Source organism: Girardinichthys multiradiatus, chromosome 22, assembly GCF_021462225.1.
Source record: "Girardinichthys multiradiatus isolate DD_20200921_A chromosome 22, DD_fGirMul_XY1, whole genome shotgun sequence".
NCBI lineage: Eukaryota > Metazoa > Chordata > Actinopteri > Cyprinodontiformes > Goodeidae > Girardinichthys > Girardinichthys multiradiatus.
Genome location: NC_061814.1, coordinates 14430047 through 14454283, shown reverse-complemented (window position 1 = coordinate 14454283; position 24237 = coordinate 14430047).

Genomic DNA, 24237 nt, shown 5'->3' with positions numbered 1-24237 from the left:
CCCTTAAAACAAGAAGAAATAAAGGCAACAAGCAATTTATATCTAGTTAAACCTTTATGAACACACAATTAGATACGGTAAACAAAACTGGAATGCAATATAAAATACTGTATAAAATTATATATATTTCAAAGTAGATTTAAGTATAGCTTCTTATCCTGTTTCTATTGACTTTAAATCTAAGTGTGCATGTTGATCATAGCTATCTTTAGCTATGATCAACTATTTAGCTATTTAGGTTAAAGGCTTATGTTATCTTAAGTAAACAAGCTCATTCCATAGTGTGAAATGAAGTCATTAACACAACCCACCAACATTAACATTGTTATACAGCATCATATTATATTTTCTAATTTCATCCTGTGGAAGATGTTCAGTGTGGTGTAGTCAGGTTGTTGTACAGTTCAAAATGGCCGTCTCTTGAGACTGATGACACTTCTTCTAGTCTCCTCTAAACTAACAGGGTCACGATTCTTGCCCCAGTGTTTAGTTAAGACTAACGATTTCGTGTTCCAGCAGCATAAACCCAATATTTGGGTTAAAAAAAATACTCACAGCTGTTTTTTTGTTGTTGTTGCTTCTTGGAAATAGTATTAGCATGAAAGCTGCCAGTAGGCGGTTTTAAGGGAATGCAAATGTAGTTTGGAATTTTCATATTACACAGAACTAAAGTTTTTTTTAGGGTTATGACATCGGTGCCTTCAAACTAAATATTGTAAAGATTTATCCTTAAAAAAAATATATCTTTTTATCCAAAAGTTTGTAACTTTAATAAAAAAATTTATTTATGCAAACTGTACAAAAGCTTTAAAAGGCCCAATCAAACAGTCAATGAAGACCTTTCTATCCACATTTGAGGGAATAATTATGCTTCAAGAATAGTTGCTCCTCATTATGCTATCTTGCTGTGTGAATAGAAGCATTATTATCCTCTTTTACAATCCCAAAATGCATCTACAGACTGCACCATTTAAACTCCCATTCATTTCTTTTAGTTAAATAACACGATACTAAGAGTAGTAGTAGAGCTGTTTTGAGTGTAATTTAACTTTAAGTGCTCTGGAGTAAATCAATTTAGTAGTTTAAGCTTCTACAGCGTTTTTTCCTTCTTTTTTAGACTGTTGCCATTTATATTGTCTTGTTAAACTCTGTTAGCCTGAATTAGATTTCTTGAGGATGTTTACTTTGCAAATGGTGCAAACCAGACTTGAGCAGCCTGAGCTTCAGTGCCAAGAAACATCTCAGAATATCTGTTCAGAATCACACCTTACACCACTACTGCTCTTTTTTTTGCAAAAATAGGCATTCATAGCAAACTATCTCTTATATTAAGGCAAAAAGTAGGTTAATGGTAACAACCTGAGCATGGCTTTCTGTCTTTCCACTGTCTACATGAAAAAACTTTATACAACAATTCTCAATTAATGTTGCTTTTCCTTCACTTAAAATATATTAAATCTTTTAGAAAGGAGCTAAGTTCTTTTTTTTTTTTACTTTTAGACAAGGCAAGTTTACTTGCTTTTATCAACAAAACAATTCAAAGTGCTTTATACGATTAAAAAAGTACATTGCAGTGACAAAAAATATTAAAACAGTACATTGCTGTGGCATGATAAAGGAAATTAAATAAAAGTTGGACTACAGACTAAAAATAATGAATGCTTTTAGACCTATATTTTCTTAGCAGAAAATCAAATGTTTCTTCCTGTGGAGGAGAAAACTCCTTAGAACTTGTTATGACCCACTATGCATCTAGATAATGGAGGAATATTCCTTTTAAAACTGGTCCATGCCTGAACCAAGAGTCAGAGATTTCCTGGTGCTCTGTACCTTCCTCCTAATTTCTTCCTGGAGAGCCTAGCTCAGCTCATTCTGTTGGGGAGAGGTCTTTTACAGTGAGCTGCTTCTCACTGTGGACAGCGAGGTCCTTCTGCTGTCTGTTCCAAGGTGGAAAATCCTAATTAACCTTTATGCTCAGTATACTTTGATTTAAAAGAACTCAGGGATTCAAGATTTTGCAGTTTTCTGAAAGTTTGTTCTGAATTAGTAGAGCATAAGAACTGAAAGCTGCATCTCAATGTTTGGTTCTGATTCTGGGGATGCAGAGTAGACTTGAACCAGAACACCTGAGTGGTCTAGAAAGTTGATACAACAGCAATCTAACGTATTTTGTTGCCAAGCCATTCAGTAATTTATAAACTAACAGAAGTATTTTAAAGTGTATTCTCTGAGGTACAGGGATGCAGTGTAAGGACTTTAGAATTGGAGCGATGTGCTCTACTGTCTTAGTTTTAGTGAGAATCCCCAGGATGCATTCATCCACGTCTTGACTATAACTGCAGCACATTTGGACTGAATAAGTTGAAGCATATATGTATCAAATGCTGCGCTGAGGTCCAACAATACCAGCACTTTGGTTCTTCCACAATCTACATTTATGCTCATGTCATTGAACACCTTGACGAGGGCAGTCTCAGAGCTGTGGTGAGAATGGAAACCTGAATGGAAGACGTCGAAGCAGCTGGCCATTAAGAAGGTGTTTCACTTTTGAAACACAGCTTTTTAATAACCTTACTGATGAATGGGAGATTTGAGATGGGCCTGTAATTTTGCAATAGCAACTTGTCCAGATTAATCTTTTTTAACAGTGGCTTGATATGACACGCTGTTTTTAAAGCCTGGGGGAAAACACCTGACAACATGGATGAGTTTATTATTTGAATTAAATTAGTGCTATGACTGGCAAAACTTTCTTAACAAAGCTGTGATTAAAAAATCAGGACAGCAGGAAGAGGAACTTAGTTGATATACAGTTTTTCCCAGGTTTTTGTTGTTGATTTGGTAGAATTGTAATTTTCCTGGACATGGCATTGGTGATGGACTTGATATTGATGTACAGACTACTCCTGTAGTCTTCTGAATCTTCTCAGTAAAGAAGCTAGCAAATTAATTGCAGGCCTTGTTAGAATGGAGTTCAGATGCTGGAGACACAGAAGGGTTTGTTAACCTGTAGCAAAAAAGACACGAGCATTATTATTGTTTTTTGATGATTTCAAAAAAGAAAGATTCCCTTTCCTTTTTCAGTTGAAAGCAATATCTGTGAAGTCTCTTTTTTTTTTAGATGTAATAGTGAACCTTAAGTCTGGTCTGACACTCCATTGTTTTACTTTATACTGCTAGAGCTTTTCTCCACAGAGATTTCTTCTCAATAGAAACAACTTTTTCTCTTAACTTTTCGTAACATTTTCATTACATATATTTCATAAATGTTGCGCTAAGTATTTCTCACTTTAAACATCAAACAAAGATTATTCGACCTTCATTAATGCTATATTTTTCCTTTGGTCCAATTCAACCACTGAAATGTGTTGCTTATTTGTCTTTGTCAACTGATCGAATAATTCAACACAGCCACACAATATTGTGAAGAATTATTTCATTATTAAAGGAAGAGGTTCAGAGAGGCTCATATTTTACACACTGAAGATAGACGTTGGATACTGCCGCACCAGTTGCATATGTTTTTCTGTTAGAGGATTACATTTCTGTATTTGAAGGGTTGTGTTTAGAAAATAAGAGCTTGTTTAAAGAAGTCCAAACTCTGTGTTTGTCATCCCCAGAATGAAAGCCAAAACAAGGGCAGCAAATGACTTTGCAGCAGATTTCCCTTTAGGTATGTGGCGGCAGGCTTTTTTTAATGCGCATTAAATTCATACTTGCGATAATTCATTGTTGAATTAAATTATTTTGCTTAAATTGGTGTAAGCTACTAAGGTAGCTAGGGCTGCAAAGAACAATTGTTTTGCTAATCAATTCATGTTGACTACTTTTTTTGATTAATCAATTAATAATCATATAGCAAAAGATGCTTAATAGGATATTTTTTACAGAATTTGAAAGTGAAGCTAAAACTATGCCACTTGAGCATATTTACAGACAAAGAAGGTTTTTCATCTTACATACAAAATGTATATTTGTTTTGCACAGTTTTTGCTTTCTTACTGCTGTGAGAGGGTTGTTCTATCAAATGGCATGTTTTATAGTCTGTATGCTCCAGTTGACGATTACTCGATTATTAAATTAGTTTCAATTTCAATAATCGATTAATTACAATTAATCTGATTAATTTTTTTTTTTGTTAGCAAAGGGTAAGCTAATGATCCCCAATATTGCTGAATACAGAACTGACTGCTAGATGTAGATTATTTTTTTGTGGAAATCTATCTTTTACTTAGTTTAAATTTTTATTTACCACCTCAGGTAGTTTGTAGACCCAATAGGTCCCTTTTTCCATGAAACTGTGGGGGAAAATGTAATTTGCTGGCATATTTGCTGCCTGCAGTCAGATGAGGAATGTGCAGACGTCAACTGAACACACTAAATAGTTTCCATTTTTATTTAGAAGTACTTCTACTCAGAGTTTTGAAAAAGGTGAATTTCATTTCACAAAGGTCAGTAAGCTGTATCCCACAGCCCACACGTTGCTTTGCCAAAACGGCTGTGACAGCCTCTGGAGAACCCCACATCTGTAAGAAAAACAATGTGAAATTACAGAGCAGTTTTGAGCTTCTCTAAAATGTAATTTTATCCTTTGGGTGTTTTACAGGCAATGCAGAGCAAACGACAAAAAAAACTAGCAAAGGAAATGCTGAGCATGCAAATGAAATCAGAATTAGCTTTTGTGTACATTCCTGTGTGTGTGGCTCTTATTTCTGCAGCTGAGTGAGGACCATTTTTCGTATTTTACCATCAAAGTGAGGACTGTATTTTGCAAAGTGAGGACATATTCATTGTAAATGGTAAATGGCCTGCACTTGTATAGCGTTTTATCAAGTCCATTGAGACCCCATAGCACTGTACACATCAATCAGTCATCCACCCATTCATACACTGACAGTGGTAAGCTACATTTCAATTCAATTAAATTCAGTTTTATTTATATAGCGCCAATTCACAACACATGTTGTCTCAAGGCACTTCACAAAAGTCAGGTACATACATTCCAATTAATCCTAACAATTGAACAGTGCAGTCAGAGTTAGTTATTTATTCAAATTGGATAAAAAGTTTTTCTATCTAAGGAAACCCAGCAGATTGCCTCCAGTCAGTGACTTGCAGCATTCACTCCTCCCGGATGAGCATTTAGAGACAGTGGACAGTCACTGGTGTTGACTTTGCAGCAATCCCTCATACTGAGCATGCATGTAGCGACAGTGGAGAAGAAAAACTCCCTTTTAACAGGAAGAAACCTCCAGCAGAACCAGGCTCAGTGTGAGCGGCCATCTGCCACGACCGACTGGGGGTTTGAGAGAACAGAGCAGAGACACAAAGAGAACAAAGAAGCACTGATCCAGGAGTCCTTTCTATGGGAAGGAAAAGTAAATGTTAATGGATGTACAGGGGTTGGACAATGAAACTGAAACACCTGGTTTTAGACCACAATAATTTAATAGTATGGTGTAGGGCCTCCTTTTGCGGCCAATACAGCGTCAATTCGTCTTGAGAATGACATATACAAGTCCTGCACAGCGGTCAGAGGGATTTTAAGCCATTCTTCTTGCAGGATAGTGGCCAGGTCACTACGTGATACTGGTGGAGGAAAACGTTTCCTGACTCGCTCCTCCAAAACACCCCAAAGTGGCTCATTAATATTTAGATCTGGTGACTGTGCAGGCCATGGGAGATGTTCAACTTCACTTTCATGTTCATCAAACCAACCTTTCACCAGTCTTGCTGTGTGTATTGGTGCATTGTCATCCTGATACACGGCGCCGCCTTCAGGATACAATGTTTGAACCATTGGATGCACATGGTCCTCAAGAATGGTTTGGTAGTCCTTGGCAGTGATGTGCCCATCTAGCACAAGTATTGGACCAAGGGAATGCCATGATATGGCAGCCCAAACCATCACTGATCCACCCCCATTGTTCACTCTGGGCATGGAACAGTCTGGGTGGTACGCTTCTTTGGGGCTTCTCCACACCGTAACTCTCCCGGATGTGGCAAAAACGGTAAAGGTGGACTCATCAGAGAACAATACATGTTTCACATTGTCCACAGCCCAAGATTTGCGCTCCTTGCACCATTAAAACCGACGTTTGGCATTGGCATGAGTGACCAAAGGTTTGGCTATAGCAGCCCGGCCGTGTATATTGACCCTGTGGAGCTCCCGACAGACAGTTCTGGTGGAAACAGGAGAGTTGAGGTGCACATTTAATTCTGCCGTGATTTGGGCAGACGTGGTTTTATGTTTTTTGGATACAATCTGGGTTAGCACCCGAACATCCCTGACAGACAGCTTCCTCTTGCGTCCACAGTTAATCCTGTTGGATGTGGTTCGTCCTTCTTGGTGGTATGCTGACAATACCCTGGATACCGTGGCTCTTGATACATCACAAAGACTTGCTGTCTTGGTCACAGATGCGCCAGCAAGACGTGCACCAACAATTTGTCCTCTTTTTAACTCTGGTATGTCACCCATAATGTTGTGTGCATTTCAATATTTTGAGCAAAACTGTGCTCTTACCCTGGTAATTGAACCTTCACACTCTGCTCTTACTGGTGCAATGTGCAATCAATGAAGACTGGCTACCAGGCTGGTCCAATTTAGCCATGAAACCTCCCACACTAAAATGACAGGTGTTTCAGTTTCATTGTCCAACCCCTGTAGCTCCTTTAGTCGTTTCACCTAGAAAGAAAGAACATATAAACTCTGACCCAGTTTTCAAGGTTAGAGTCTGAAAGAGAGCACATATAATTAGTTACAGTAAAGCTCAGTCAATCACCATGTCTAGGAGAGAGAAAGGGATAAACACTAAAAGACAGGGCTATGTGGATCATCGGTAGAGGGTGAACATTAAGTTGTTGCCAGCAGAAGCTCGGACGATTCTCCTCTCCAGAAAGGTGTCACAGGTAGACACAGAGCCAGGCCTGGTGTAGCTTCTAGGAAGAGAAAAGAGAGAACAAAGTTAAAAGCTGAAATAACAGCAAATAATGCAAAATTGGAGAGTAGTGTGAGAATGTAGCGAAGAGGGTGAAAGTGGTCATTATGTCCTCCTGCAGCCTAAGCCTATAGCAGCATAACTACACAGATAGTTTCAGTTCAGATTATTTAGTTAAATGGCGCTTACTTACAACAATGTCGTCTCAAGGCACCCCACAAAGGGTCCCACTGATGGTCATTGTTATACTAAAAACCACAAGGATTGGGATACCTCCCTCTGTTAGACTGATTATAACCATTGGAAAAGAGAAGGGGTCATACAGGTAGCAGAAATGGAGGATGTGTTTGCACCTCAACCATAACTGAACCGGTTTAGGCTAAACCTGACTCCCCCTTACTCCAACCAACAGGGAGGGAGGAAGGATCCCTCCCTGATAAACTAAGCCACTCTAAGCTTTATCAGAAAGGAACGTTTTAAGCCTAGTCTTAAAAGTAGACAGGGTGTCTGCCTCACGGACTAAAACTGGGAGCTGGTTCCACAGGAGAGGAGCCTGATAACTAAAGGATCTGCCTCCCATTCTACTTCTAGAGACTCTAGGAACCACCAGTAAACCTGCAGTCTGAGAACGAAGTGCCCTGTTAGAAACATATGGAACAATCAGATCGCTGATGTATGATGGAGCTAGATCATTAAGGGCTTTATATGTGAGAAGGAGAATTTTAAATTCTATTCTGGATTTAACAAGGAGCCAATGAAGGGAAGCTAAAATAGGAGAAATATGATCTCTCTTTTTAATTTTCATCAGAACTCTTGCTGCAGCATTTTGAATCAGCTGAAGGCTTTTAACTGCATTTTGTGGACATCCTGATAGTAAAGAATTTCAGTAGTCCAGCCTTGAAGTAACAAATGCATGGACTAGTTTTTCAGCGTCACTCCTGGATGGGATATTTCTAATTTTGGCAATGTTCCGTAGGTGAAAGAAGGAAATCCTAGAAACCTGTTTAATATGGGATTTAAATGACATGTCCAGGTCAAAAGTAACACCAAGGTTTTTTACTTTATTATCGGAGGTCAATTTAATGCCATCCAGGTTAAGTGATTGACTAAGCAGTTTCTTTTTTAAAGACTCCGGTCCAAAGGCTTGAACTTCTATCTTCTCTGAATTTAGAAGCAAAAAATTTAAAGTCATCCAAGTTTTTATATCTTCAAGACATGCTTGTAGTCTATCTAACTGGTTGGGTTAATTAGGATTGTACCCACTGCTGCCCTGGGGCAGACTGACAGAAGTGAGGCTACCATACTCAGGCGCCACCGAGCCCTCTGACCACCATCAGCAGGCATGGAGGGTGAAATGTCTTGCCCAAGGACACAACAACTGAGACAGACAGAGCGGGGGTTTGATCCAGCAACCTACTGGTTACAGGACGAACCCCTACCAGTGCTGCTTCCGTCGCCTTATTTTAAAAAAATATTTATGATCTTTACTTGCTATTTTGCTAGAGGTTAGGTTTAGGACTAAGGTGTGAATTGAGTTTAAGGTTAGGCTTGGGGTTAGGTGTGTACTTGTAATGGTTAGGTTTAGGGTCAGGTTTAGGCCATAGAAAGGGTTGAAAATGAATGTAAATCAACCGAAGTCAATGAGTCAATTCATGGCCCTCACAACATATAGTAAGACAGGTGTGTATGTATGTACATGTATCTATGTGTGTGTAGTAAAGGTATTAAAATTATGATTTTCTAGTCATTCTGGTCACTCAGGGTGCTTATAGAAAGAAAACTTGTCTACCCTTAGAATGCTTACATTTTACAGATTTCAACCTACCTTTGGGTTTTGTAGTTCCTTAGTTTAACTTATTTTGCCCAGATTTTTATTTCTTAGCTCTATTCTTAGTGGATCTTGAGCCTAGCCTTGAGAGATTTCCTAAACCTGAATAAGCCTAGCCTACCCAGGACAGTTCCCACTATTTAACCAACCTTTTGGCGTGGATTTATGGATACTTAACTTTTGAAGTATTACTAATTTTGGGTAAAATATCTTCTTCCATACACCTTTAAGAAGTCCCTATGTTATCAGCTGTTCTCCATTGTCTTAATGTAAACCCCAAGGTAACACATTAGCAAACATCACAATGGACAGTCAGATGGCTGGGATTGACAAAAACACTTCCATTTGTGACTTTCTTTAGTAGCTTGTACATCCATTCTGCAGATAAATAGCAATGCTTTCTTGGAAAATGTTGCATAATGCTCTATTTTGATGTATCCCTGTTTGTAGGGGCTTACCGGTGAGGCTTCCTGCTATGTCGCAAATTTAATTAGGGTCATGTTTGGTGGTAGGGCAACGTTATAATATTCAACAAACGTAGATGTTTTGTACATTTCCCTGTGCACATGGTAAAGGACTGCATTTTAAAATGTTTTGACCACTTAGAGTTCTTTTAGATTAGCAGTTGTATTCGTTTAGGTCTTGTATGAAGCCTCATGGAGCTTGTTGGTAAAAACCTTCCCTTTCAAAATTGTAAACCAGTTAAAGATGACAATATGTAATCAGTTCTTCTTTATTTCTTCATTGCAAAAAGATGCAAAATCTTTTTTTCTTAAATTTAAATATGCCATTTTGTTGTCTGTCTTGCTATTAGCATTAAAACACTACATTTTTAAATGCTTTAAAATTAAAAATGCACATTATCAAAAAGAAACATTTAATTGTCTTTATCAGCTAGCACAGCCATCTTGAGATAAATACTAATGCATTATTGGAAATGTAAATCTTTATCAGTGCAGACAGAGTGTCTGCATAGTGTAGCATGAGATTAAGTAACATAAGAACACAACAATGCTTACGATAATGCAATGACGACAACACAGTTGTTGTCATTTCTGCGACAATTGTCTTTGCCCTAGATATTTTGTTGCAGTGCCTTATATGTGTGTTTATATGGCATGTCGTCAGGGTTGAAACACTTGGAATTTTTGTACCCCAAAAAAATATATGTGGCAGACATGTGTCAGATGCATCAGAAGGTGGGACATATTTTCTTAAGCTTTATTTATAGAGTGGGATTATAATTAAAGTTTTGTATTCCCATGCCATTGAAGTGCAAGCAGATACACAAAGATGTGTCTGCACACTACTTTGTATCTGACAGAGCTTTACCCTAATCATTCATGCACGCAGTGATAAATGTGTCGGAGGCAAATTGGACTTCAGATTTGGAGAGGCTGAGAATAAAACCATATTCAAGGGGGACCCATCCTCCTCTTCAGCTCCGGTCACAACAATATGTGTATGGTGTGTGTGCCTGTATCTCCCAGTGTCAGTATTTGTAAGTTTAGTACTTGTTTGAATCAAGCTGGTTTTGCTTCGTCAGAACATGAAACCATGACAGTGTCCTTAAAACACCTTTTTATTTTAGAAATTCATGAGCCCTTGACCCTGAGACACAGGGTCAAGGTGTCACATTTATATAGACTTAAGTGAAATATATTTATAAATGCATACATTTACCAATATTATGAAATCTATTTTCTCATCTTGTTGGAACTGAGTTCAGTATTCAACCTTTTATATCAGTATACATGCCTCCTTCTCAGCAAGCACGTGTGATGCTGGCCTGGTTATGGAAATCATTTCTTCAAATGACGATAAACCATTCAAACCACTTCTGGATTGTAGCATGTGTGTTCCCATGAGTCATGTTTGAGATCGACAAATGTCAGTAGGTGTCTTGTTAAGGTGAAAACAGTAGTAGGTCAGTGAACTTTGGGCGTCCGTGGGCGTGTGTGCTCTGTTGCACCTTTACTCATCACAGATTACGCTGCCAGATACAGTAAATGACAAAGAACATTTCAGACATTGCTCTGCTCATTACTAATGGGTTATTACAGGAGGCCTAAATGACAAACATGTTTTCAGAAGTTCATATTCTACAGTTAGCTGTCTCATTTTATGACTAGAGCATTCTTGTTTATTAAAACCCTTTTAGCTTACACTCTTGTGAAATGACTAATGTCCTGCTGCTGCAGAGCTAATTTCCTGACTCTGTGATATATGGAGGTTAATGGGTTCAAAGAGGTTTGTAAATTATGCTTACAGTGAGGATAAAATTGCTTGATTTAGCCTTTTGTTCATCTTGCAACTACATTTAGTGTAAGATTATGGCTGTTGTGTAAAAGGAGGCACAGTCATAGAGAGGGCTGTCAGCCTCTAGTGGCCTTAGCGCCTAATTTATTTTAGTTACATAGTATACAGTTTCTAACAGATGTATCCTATTTTTTATTAATTCCTCTATAGATAATTAACTCATTCATATTTTAACATAATCTATTCTAAGTACTTTTAGTTATTGATTATTGCTTTATCAACTTATTTTGTGGGGTTTTTAGATACCTGAGATACAAAATTATTCTTAATGCATCTTTCTGGTTTGAGGGAATTTCTAAGCAACTGTTGACTTTTTATTGACATTAAGGCACAGTTGAATTTGCCTGAACCCCTGATGATGTTTAAAAAGCTTTAAAACCAGTGTGTCTTTAGTTACAGTAGCTTAATCTTATACCAAAATACTCCTGGTATCAGTACTTTGTAGTACTACCTATTCTTGCAATTAGGACAGCATTTTATTTGCTACAGCATTTCACAAGGTTGGAGCACAGAGTCTGACTATTTCGTTTCGAATGATCTCTCAAGATCATCCAGAGTCAGGATTCCTCTCTGATGCTATCTTCTCCTCACCCCACAGATTTTCTTTTAGATTTTTATCTGGTGCTAAAATGGTCACGGAAGAAGGTTAAAGGTTTCTGTTTTGATTTGGTCATAGGTTTTTGATCATCATAGCTCTTTAACAAGGTTCCCAGGGCCACTAGAAGAGAGAAATAGGCTCACAGCATCATAGATCCTCTACAAAGTCTAACAGTGGACATGAGGTGTTTTTGCACAGACTCATGCTTTAATTCACACCAGAATCCCTTAGACTGCTACAATTTTAGGCTCGTCTGGCCAAAGCATCACTTAAGGTCCCAGTAGAGTGTAACAAATTCCACAGGCTTATGGTTTTGCTGGTAGAAAGGAAAATGCTTTGTTGGTGACATCACTCCCAACCAATGCTTGGCATGTAGGTAGTCTAGTATCTAATGAATGTTATGTAGACTTGGTGAACCCGAGATGCTGCTTATTGCTGCAGTTCTCTAATAGTGAGTTGTTAAGCTTTCTTTTTTAAGTCCCTTATAGTCATGTTCACTGAGCATGTTGCAAAGCTGGATATGGGTCCTCATCCTTTATGTCATGTCATATTTATTCACCAGGAATTCAAAGTAAAGGAGTACTTAATAGAGGTTTCTAGAAACTTTGATTAACTTTAAAAAAGTGTGTTAAAAAAGCTTTTACATTTATTTCAAAGGTGTTGTTAGGAATTCCAGTAATTGTGGTAACAGTGATTATGTTAAAACAATGAGGACCCCCCTCCCCCCCCCCCCCCCCCCCCCTCTCCCGCCAATGAATGTGTTTAAATTAAATGATGTATTTTCACAAAATGTTTCAGTATAGTCTTTTGGTAATACTATGAAATATGAATTTAGTTTAATGCCTTATACATACATCTCTACAAGTAGATGTTTGTGGCACAAATATCTTTTATGTAATCACTGATAAAATAAACATCAGGTAACTAATGAGAAATGGCTGAAAATAACTTCAATTTGCTAGGGTATTATGAAGTCACAATATGCGTCAGTTTTTTTGTTGTGTTCTTTTTATGTAATGTGTCGAGACAAGGCAGTCTTTTGATTTAATCAGTGGTTGTTATCTAAATAAAAGGCAGGCCACTATAAATAACTAGTAATGCATAGCACCTAAAAAACCTTTAAAGAGGATTTTGTTGGAAAGATGATGGTACAAATCACATAATCGAACGTCATGGAGCAAAACCCTATAGCTCTGCAAAAACGTCTCAGTTTTGTTTCTCTGTTTCCTGCAAATCTCTTTTGTATATATCTTTCACGTTTCTTGGTATGAAGCACAAGAAATAAAAACTCTAGAGCCCCTGAAATCCTCCTCTGCTCTCTTCATTCTAACCACACAGTTTCAGCTTCACGTCGTGCTACCTGCTTAATGTCTTTGATGACATGCTGTTGACTCTTTCCTTAGATGTCCCATGTCTGCAGAGCAAAGCCTTGTGGAAGGAGCAGCGAGGCTTTTGGAAATGTCTGGTCCTCATTCTGGAAAATATTGCCAGAGGAACTGAATGTTCACCCCCTTTTTTTGAACATGCAGTACAAAAAGTTGCACTTCATGTAAGTAATGAAAATTAAGACTTGGTCTGTTAAGGATGTAGTTGCAACAGGAAACTGGATGGATTTTGATAATTATGCTGGGAGGAAAGGATTTTTAAAATTAATTCTTGCTAGAGGTTTATGTCACTAAAAGCACAGCTTGACTCAAGTCATTCCTAGATACTTACAAAAGGAAATATTCCATAACAATTTTTGACAGGTTAGGTTTCCGTTTCTGGATATAAATCTGAACAACTACACTAAAGTGCATCCACTGACATCAGTTGGGCAATAGTCATCCATAGCCATCTCTATAAATCTTAAGGCCCTCCGCCCAGATAGTCATGGATATGGCATGATATGGCATGAACATATTATGCATATTATCCATATTACCCATAATATGATATTTTCATGAACATAAAAAAGGACAAGCTCCGATGAGTTGCAAAATTTATTTATTCATGTATTTATTTTAATGTCTTCTTTTCTGTGTCCTCAAGCATCCCTTTTTAAATGTCTGTCATTTAACCCTGTGTCCATAATTTAAAAATCATATGTGGTACAGTGGGGATGGTTGTAGGGGTCCGTCCTGAAACCGGTGGGTTGTTGGTTGAAACCTCTGCTCTGTCCGTCTCAGTTGTTGTGTCCTTGGGCAACACACTTTACCCGTCCTGACCTGTCAGACCTGTCAGTCTGTCCCAGGACAGCTGTGGCCACAATGTAGTCTACCACTGTCAGTGTGTGGATCTGTGTATGAATGGGTGGATGACAGATTGTAGAGTAAAGGGCTTTGGGGTCGTCTGACTTTATAAAGCGCTGTACAAATGTAGGCCATTTAATGTTTATAACCACAAATTTTTGTCAGGGGTAAAATTGTAAATCTAGCATCTTCTAACAAATCACGTTAGCTGATTTTGGGTATCTACAGTGTTGTAAGGAAGTGTTTGCCCCTCTTCTGATTTCTTATTTTTATAAATGTTTGTCACACTTAAGTGTTTCAGATCATCAAACAAATATAAATATTAGTCAAAGATAGCACGAGTAAACCCAAAATGCAGTTTTTAAATGAAGGTTTTTATTATGAAGGGAAAAATATCCAAACCTACGTACATGGCCCTGTGTGAAAAAGTGATTGCCCACCTGTTAAAACATAACTTAACTGTGGTTTATCATGCCTGAGTTCACTTTCTCTAGCCACATCCAGGCCTGAGTACTGCCACAACTGGTTCTCAAAGCATTGAATAGGACCTACCTGACCAAGCGAAGTAGACCAAAAGATCCTCAAAAGCTAGATATCATGCCAAGGTCCAAAACAAATTCAGGAACAAAAGAGAAAGAAAGTTATTTACATCCATCACTCTGGATAAGGTTATAAAGCCTTTTCTAAAGCTTTGGGACTCCAGCAAACCACAGTGAGAGCCTTTATCCACAAATGGTGAAAACATGGAACGGTGGTGAACCTTACCCCAACAGCGCAGCGACATCTTATCCAAGAGGTCACAAAATATCCCACAACAGCATCCAAAGAACTACAGGCCTCACTTGCCTCAGTTATGGTCAGTTTTCATGTCTAAACTATAAGAAAGAGACTGGGCAAAAATGGACTGTATGGCAGAGTTCCAAGATGAAAACCAAGACCTTTGGGAAAATACTCTGTGGACTGACTTGAAGGTGTGTGTCCCATTACATCTAGCATAAAAGTAACACCCCATTTCAGAAAAAGATCATCATACCTACAGTAAAATATGGTGGTGGTATTGTGATGGACTGGGGCTGTTTTGCTGCTTCAGGACCTGGAATACTCGCTGTGATAATAGAACCATGAATTCTGCTGTCTTCCTAGAAATCCTGAAGGAGAATGTCCAGCCATTTGTCCGTGACCTCAAGCTAAAACAAACTTGGGTTCTGCAGCAAGACAATGATCCAAAACACACCAGCAGGTCCAGCCCTGCATGGCTGAAGAAAAACATAACAAAGACTTTGCAGTGGCCTAGTCAAAGTCCTGGCCCTAATCCTAATAAGATGCGGTGGCATGATCTTAAAAATGCTGTTCAAGTTTGAAAGCCACAGCGCTGTAAAAGACTCATTGCAAGTTATCACAAACGCTTGATTGCATTTGTTGCTGCTAAAGTTGGCCAGAGCAGTTATTAGGTTTAGGGGGCAATCACTTTTCCCACAGGGCAATGTGGGTTTGATTTTTTTCTCCCTTAGTGATAAAAACTTTCCTTTAAAAACTGCATTTTGTCTTTACTTTTGTTGCCTTTGAATATTTTAATTAGTTTAATAATCAGAAACACTTACGTATGACAAACATGCAAAAAAAATAAGAAATCAGGAAAGGGGAAAACACTTTTTTCACACCACTGTAAGTCATTGAAAGCATAAGTTTGAAATTTATTAGGATGTTTAAAAAATACCAAAAATGATCAAGAATTTGGGGGATGTTTCTACATTTCAAACTTCCACTTAGCAACAAATCTAAGTAAATCTACTGTGTTTCTGTTTTGGATTTGGAATTGGTGTACCACCCAAGGATAATTAGTATCTGGCCCATGATTTTTTGAGGCATCACTGACGTCATATTTCTTTGGCTTCTGCTGGCTTCTTAACCTTCTGTCACCGGAGCAAAGAGAGTCCTGGTTGTGATGTTATTCTTGCTTTAACGAAAAAGAAAGCTTTTCTTGGTTTTTGCTGCTTTGATCACACATAAATATGTAGCTTTTCAGGAAACAAGCTATCTAGTTTTTCCACTTCATGGCATCCATCATGTGTCGCAAGAGTGTTGACCTGTGGTGGAGAGCAGCTCTCTCTGCAGGCGTGGTGAAGTAATTGAGAGTGCACAGAATGAGTGACAGTAACACGTTGTCATGGTAGCTCTTTGTAAATGTGAAAATTCTTCAGAGAGACAGAGAAAGTCAAAGAGTGGCTGAATAGTAAGCAGTATAAAACTAGTAGATATGGCAAATTGATCAAGTGTAATATTTTCGTACCACTAGAGGGCGACTTCTTCCCACCTAATTCCACAAACTGCTGCGTCTCATTTAAAACTCTTTTTGGAGCGCATTTTTGTTGGAATTTCGATCCAAACCGAACGAAAACATTAACAATTAACCACTTATTTAATAACTTATCTTTATTTGTATTTATCTAACACATTACGATAAGTTGGACTGGTGGATCAGGTTAATTTTAAATGATTATTGATTTGGAGAACAAGGGGACATTCAGTCCAAATCGTTAAACTACTAACATCCACATGTAAATTCACCCAGCCGAAGTTCTAATGTTTATTGGGATATTTCATTGTGTTTAATATATTTTTAAGTGCCAGTTCCTTGATTTGATTCACAGTGAATTATTCAGCTGTTTTTACGTTTGATCGACCTTTTTTATTTCAGCATACAAGAAAAACAAATTCCTTACCGATACATGAATTGTTTGGCTTTCATAAGTTAAAATCTTTAATATAATAACTAATAACACAGACCCTGCGTTATTTATTTGTTAACAGTTTATTATGTAAACCACAAATCGGAAAAAAATGATCCATAATCATACCGGGGATTCCACAGGAATGCAAAGCAGATCAGAGCGACTCTATATTTTACACAAATAATCACTGTGTTACACATTTTCGCTCTACAAAACAAAACGTATCTAAAAATATCCGCACATGCACAAGAAATACATTTTGTTTTTCATTTTAAAATATTGACTTAATTGTGTAAGAATATATTTTTAAATGACACTGTTGTTGTTAATACACATGGACAGAGGTTTTGTTAGAGGTCTAATAATTCTGTTATATTTTAAAGTGGAATTGGACATTTTCAAACATACCAAACAACCAAAATACAGAAAAATGACTCGAATTAGTGAAGAGATTAAGCCCTTTTTAATTTCTGCACGTTATAAGTCTGGAAATGTTTGTATTTTTAACCTTATCCACACAGAAAATCGGACTGAATCCGTGGAGATCCGACGGCCTTTAAACTCCAATCCTATCGGGAAGGGGAAGCTTTCCACCGTGAAACATTTGTAGATCAACGATCAGAGGCAGAAGTGACCTATCTGTGTGTCCTTATTGTAAAATGATATATGAACTTGTTATTTGTTGCCTTATAATAAATTGGATCCCGTTCATTGTTGACGCGGAGGGATTTTAGAGCTGCGTTTATTCCTTTCTAGGATTAATCAGCGCAACAAAAGTGCGCTCTTTTTATTCTAAAGCCGCACTGCGTATTTCATTCTCAGAGGAAGACGTCTTCAAACGAAGGTTGTAAAGAACAATTGCCTGCAGACTACAAAAAATAGCTTTTTGAAATTTGTCTCACTTTCATATAGATACAGATGAACTCTAATTTTAACCACAACTGGATTTTTGCTCGCGGCACAATCGCTTTATTTTTATGACAAAACATGTGGTGATTTTAATAAAAGATCAAATGGCATTTGGGGACAGAAGTAGCCACGAATATCCATGATGCTGTTGGCTGTATCCTGTGTAGGCACCATGTAAACAACAAAAACAACAAGAGCAGATAATCAAAATGTCACAGCCTGATAAGCTTCCTGTGTGATGAGAAGGCAGACATTTGACATTTTGGGGTTGTTTTTCCTTCTCTCATCTTCACACACTCACTCCCTCTCACGCTCAGACACACACACCACACACACACACACACGCACACACACACCTGCACACACAGGGGAATTCAATTTCACACAAGCAGGAATTCACAATAAGCCCATCACTATACCTAAAAATGTTAATATTATAATATCCAGTTCTAAATGTAAATACATTATTGGAATTAAACAAATGTTATTCTATTGTTTATTTCTATACCAGGTTGTAACACTAAATCGCAAGAAAAAAAAGCTTTAATTAAAAGAAGCTTTAATAAAAAATAAAAAAAAACGTTTTTGTCTTAAATGAATTTGATAGTTAATAATCCATTTATTTTTTAAAATCTTTTATTTTCCTCTTTAATTTGACTGCTAAAATGATAAAAAAAAAAAAAAAAAAAGATGGAACCAACAGTCTGGAATAAACTTCTATTTCATTTGCCTGAGTCATGGCTCTGACAGTAAGAATCTGGGCAGGAAAATCCCAAAACAGATGTAAACCAGCCTAAACAAGTATCCATCTGTGCAATGTACTGCAGTGTCTGAATTTCATTTTCTTTGAACTTAGAATATATAAAGTTTCACATCTTTTTTCTTCTTCTTGTGAGTGTTTGGTGTGTGTTTATGCTTCTGAGTCACCTGCGGTCTTCAAGACGATGATATTCACCCCACTGTTGTTTCTCACTTTAACTCAATGTAAACTGGATATTAGCAATGCTAAAGGTTGAATTGGAGCAGTTAAGAAGTGTGTAGGTGTTGCACAATTTTTTTTTTTTATGTTGTTGCTTTTATTTGAGTCAGATGCTTCAGCTGAGAACCAGACGTTCTAGTGGAAAATAAAAACAATACATGAAAAAAGATCACTTTCAGAATGCTTAATTCTGTCCGGCCATCCTTTAAATACAGCTAAAGGTCTTCATGGTTTCAACGATATGTTTGGATGAGATTCATCATAAGATGTTTAAAATGATACGCACTTCATCTGTCAAGAATAAATTACTTTTCACAATTTACAATTAATGAGGTAAATAATATTTTATTTCAACTGTAAAACCTGCTTTCGAACATCTATGAGGGGATAAAAGTATTCATGGGAATTTTTAAATTTCTTTTAAATAAATATCCTGACATGTGTATTGGAGCAAAACATTTAAGGAATTCATGTAAAAGTCTTCTTGATTTACAGTTTAGTGAAACACAATTTAAGCAGGGATGTATGTATTTGAGGATTCTTCAATTTGTGCTGTTTAAAATAAATTTTTGCATTCCTTGGCATTTAAACCAAACTGAGTTATGCCATCTTTTATCTTCATTTTCAGCCTATGTGTTTAACTTTGTTACTCCTATTTTAATGTATTCTCATAGAATCTCGCTTTATTTGCCAATTATTCCAAACTCTTGTTGTTTTTAAATATTCTTATAATTAAATTTGACTGATTTTGACAATTTAAATTAGTATTTCAGAGCTTTCAGTTTCTGATATGATTGTTGTGTAGAACAGATTAACCTTTTTTCAAGCTTTAAAACTAAAAGATGCAGTGGATATTTTTTATTACATGTAATATTTTGCTCAAAGTAGGCTGGCCTGCAAATGGCTGAACACACATGGAAAAAATAATCAAATTTACTGAATAATCTGACTGATTCTCTGTCTCAGGGATATCATTTTAAAACTCTCCTACTCTGCTCTGTTGAAAAGGGGAAATCTAAAGTCTGCAATGCTTGGCATGACATGAGATGTTTTCCCCCTCTGTCTCCTTTGTAAAGACTGTTCTCTATGTATTTCACCTTAAATGTTTCTACTTCACACATCACTGTAATTTTATATCACAAATGAGCTCCGTCAGGTTTTATTTTTTAGGCCTGCACAGACGTGTCTCAACCTCACGAAGGAACAAGTCAGACGCTGTTTGCACAGTTTAATCCCAAAAAGCATAAATTCTGAATTATATGGAGTATTACTTATTGATGTATTGGCCTCTTCTGGTTAAACTCAGTTTTAATTTTTGTTTTCTGGCTCCACGCAAAATGCTGCATTAAGCCTCCTCACAAAAATCCCTCCCTCTTTTGCTGAAATTCGTCCTTGCGTCAAATGAAACTGCACAATAAGTCTGATACTTTCATATAAACACAATTTCTCTTATCAGGGGAAATTGACAGCTCCTTCTGCAAAGCAAGCTGTGGGCATCAAAGCAGAGCTGTGTTGTTGTTGTGGTAATGAGTTGCTCTGTGTTAATTGTGCGTTTTTGTCAGAGTGACTGTTCAGTGGGCCTCTTATCGTCTCTCTGTATTTACTGTAACAGTCTCAGTAAGCTGCAGATTGTCTAAATCCAATCCAGAGATTTATTTTTTATTTTAAGATACGGGCTTCTCTTAGAGTCTTTCTTGGTACTTGTCTTTTGCATTTTGTCTTCTGATTGCACTCCTTCCAGAGAGTAAAAACATAATCAACTCTATAAACGTAATTGTGCCAATATTATTAAGGGTGAATGCAGAAATCTAGATAAAATTTCAAATTTAAATGAGACAGAAAAGGTTCTAATTGAGGAAAAAAAATACAGTCCAGTTAGTTATATTTCATCTTCTGTGTATTTTTGTTTGTTTTGGCTTATACAAAGCTCTTGTTGTACCTTTAGGGGCTATGCTATTAAAAAAGAAGAAAACAGAAAACACTAGGTAAGATAATAGCTTAATTTTTAGAAACAATCTATAAATGCACAGCTTTGGCAGCTTTTCTGGCAACATAAAAGTGATGTGACACTAAATATAATAAATATGTAAATTCTCAGCAAAAAATATCAGCCTCGTAGTATTAAATGCATCAATACACAAACTAATGTTTGAATAAGCACAGAGAGGTCCGAGAATGCACCGAGAGTTCACTGGAAAGCAGTTGTGCTATTTATGTCTACAACGCATATTTATTTACACAATGTATCTCTTGTCAAACATGTTGTGAAAGTTATGCGTGCAAGTTCCAAGCGCCGTTGTGTTCCTTACATTATGGCTAAAAAAGAAGAGAGGGATATTCTTTATCATTATTTTCACTGTTTGTTTTCTAGCTGAATGCTAAAATGAAGAAGAAAGACCGTCTGTTGTGTTTTCTTCCTTTTTGTGTCTGGATATAATTGTTGCACAAAAATACCAGAGCATCCAGTCCAGCTGTGACCCCTGAAATCCATTAGTGGGGCTTTTTACAAGTACTATAATAAAAAGTGTGGAAAGTTGCGTGGAGAAGAGAGTGCGAAGAGTTAAAATTCAATTATGAGTTATTTTTATAAATTATTAAAGAAACGTAAGTGTTGCACAGAAAGGATGATGACAGGTTGGAATGCTTTGACTAGATGTGGTTTCAGAGCATTTCGAAGGTGCACTCAGAAAAGAGGCTACAACATGCTGCAGGCATAACTAATGCATAAATTGCTAAGATTATATATATATATATATTTATAAATGTGTCAGTAATGAAATTTAATGAGTATGCTTAATCATGTATGAGGATATTATCATTTGAAGTCAAATTTAAAATTCACTGTGTCTCTGAGAGTTTCAAAAGGAGCTATGCTGCCTGAGGGAAGCTCGTAGGAAACAGAAGGCCTTCTGCTCATTAAGCATCTGAATTTAAAACAATAAAACAAATAAAAAAAACAACCCTCACGGCTGATCGTATTGTACCTTTTAACCAGTTGGGATAGGCCAGGGGTCTGCAACCTGTGGCTACAGAGCCACACATGGCTCCTTGGGCCCTTCACAATGCTTGGTAACTATGACAACAACTGATGTAGAAACAGGAGTTGTTTTTAAATATAGATGCAATAGGATGGTTGGTTTTAACAGCTATCTGTTTTCATGGAATTTCTCCTGGAAATTTCTATAACAGATTTACACTAGGATTCTCTAGGCTGCAAATTTAGCATTTTAATTGATTTTTTATTTATTTTCCAGAAATTTGGAAAATGTGGCCCTAAAAACTCAACTGTAGCTTTTTTTTTTAATCCCGTTTTAAAAGTTTGTCTTTGTACTTAAATCCAATTATAAAAATAAAAATGTTATTTAACATTCACAATAAGGTAAACACACCTTTATAAAGGGAATGTTGTGAAGCTGTATAAGTTGTCTGTTTTCCATAGGCTCAGTAGGTTTTATGGCTATTGAAAGATTTTATTTAGCAGAGCAGGGTTAAAATGGCTCAGAGGACTTTAAAGGCTGCTGGCCCCTGGGATGGGCAAAGTAGGAAAAGTATGATTTATCCATGCTGCTTTCAATTATCAACACTTAAACTTAAGCTTCATGCTAAGTCTTTCTTCTCTCAATTATTTGAGCTAAATTTCAGATTTTAAATAGGTGGTGGAGTAAATTATAGTGCTCCTGTCAGTAATGCATGATTTTATAAAGGTTATGTAAAGCCTCCATGTGAGGTGGTGTTGAATCAATAGCTTTATTCCAAACACACATCTCTGTCTCAGTGTTTATATCTGTTTAAAAAATGTCCTAAAATAACCAGGGCATTTACCAGAGACTATTAGCCTGTTAATGTTTGGGTTTATTTTACATTAAGCATGACAACCTCATTGTGTTTTTGAATAAATTGTTATTGAGCAGAAAAATTTGAAAATAAATTTTATGTTTTTGTCATCTTGGGCATCATTAGGCAACCAGGGAGGGCATCTGCTGTGAAGCAGAACCAGCTTTAGGGAAATGGAATATTGTTACCAAACTGAGTCATCCTGTCCAGGTTAAAGCACATGCGTCTCCACACCCAGAGCTGCCACCTTCATCCAGTCTCATGCAGGTAAACACTCCCACACCTACTGACCTTTTTTTTTCCACCACTCACATTCAGCCGTGTATCCATCAGCACGCTCTTTTATTTGGATGTTTCACAATATTGTTTACTGAGAGAATAAAGGCCTTTGGCTTAGAGGAACTATATGGGTAACCTTGACAGATATTGTAAATCTGTTGTCATGTTTTGCCCCTCACCTCTAATATGTCTTAATTCACTTGCAGTTTATTACTGCACATTTAAACTAGTAATTGTTTTAATAAATAAACAGACTTATTAATTAATCTTCTTAAAAAGGCTGCAGAAACATAATTTAACATCAATTCTTTGAAATGTGTATGTGATTAAAGGGAGAGCAATCTTTCTGAGCTCAACAACAATGCTGATGTTGTTGTTCACTCCAAAGAATCATGACCAGGACCTTGTGTTTCATCAGTGGAAGATGATTAAATGTAGATCAATAGTTCCCAAAGCGGGGGGTCGGGGGTGGGTGGGGTGGGAAGACACCAAGACACCAAGTAGAGGAGTCGCAGGATGATTTTCAGAACCATTGTGATGTCAACCCTGAGCTGTATAAAGAGCCAAAAGGGACACAACTAAAGAAGTAAATGTAATATGTAGAATCATGTCATATTATCTGTTCTTTGATGATTTTCTTTAGTGCGTGCATTCTGTGCACGTTTTCATTATATTTCAGTCACCTATAGGGATAGAGGGGGTTGCCAGTCTCCGACACTCTTGTTTTTGGGGTCACAGGCTGAAATGTTTAGGAACCTGGTTTGGATGCTCGACCACAAACACAGAGAAAAAATAACCCTCATCCAATGGCTTTGGGTTTTTCTGCTGCTTAATTGAGCTTGTGGGGTTGGAGTTTGTGTAAAAGTGTTACTTTTAAATGCAAAAGCTATTGCTTCTGATTCTACAAGAAAAAGCTACGTAATTCAAATTACTATTCAGTAAAGGCAGCTAGTGGCGAAAGAAATCTTTAAAAAAATTAAGGACATTGTTGTCCAACATGGCTTCAAAGTGAGGCAGGATTCATCAAGTGACTCAATCTGTCTTTTTTGTCTTATTCTTCAAGTAGATAACACTGCATATCTTTGTGCTTTTATTTTAAGATGAAATCAAGTGTAATTCAAAGCAGTAACTGGTTTGAATTTATTAAGGTGAGCCAGTAGAGGGATCTTAAATTTTTCACACTGATTGCTGATTCGCTGATTAAAGATACACCGACTGGAAATGTTGTGCCAATACTGATTTTAGTTGATTCTAAGTAAGTTTAAGTTTACTACTTTATAAAGAAACATAAAATGTAACTCTCTCCACAAAATGTTTATTGTAAAGGACCAAGTAACAGAGTTGTGTGTCTCCCCCAAGGCTGTGGGGCAGATCTTTACAGATAAAACCTAACTGAAATGATTACAGCGTATCTCATTTAGTCTTTTACAAGATAGGCTTTAGTTCCCTAATGTTTTTCTTTTTGCACACCACAGAATACAGTAAACGGACTGAACTTATATTGTGCTTATCTAGTCATACTGACTGTGTAACATTAGACCAACATTCACCCAATCACACTCACTTGCCTTGCCCTGGGGCACAACC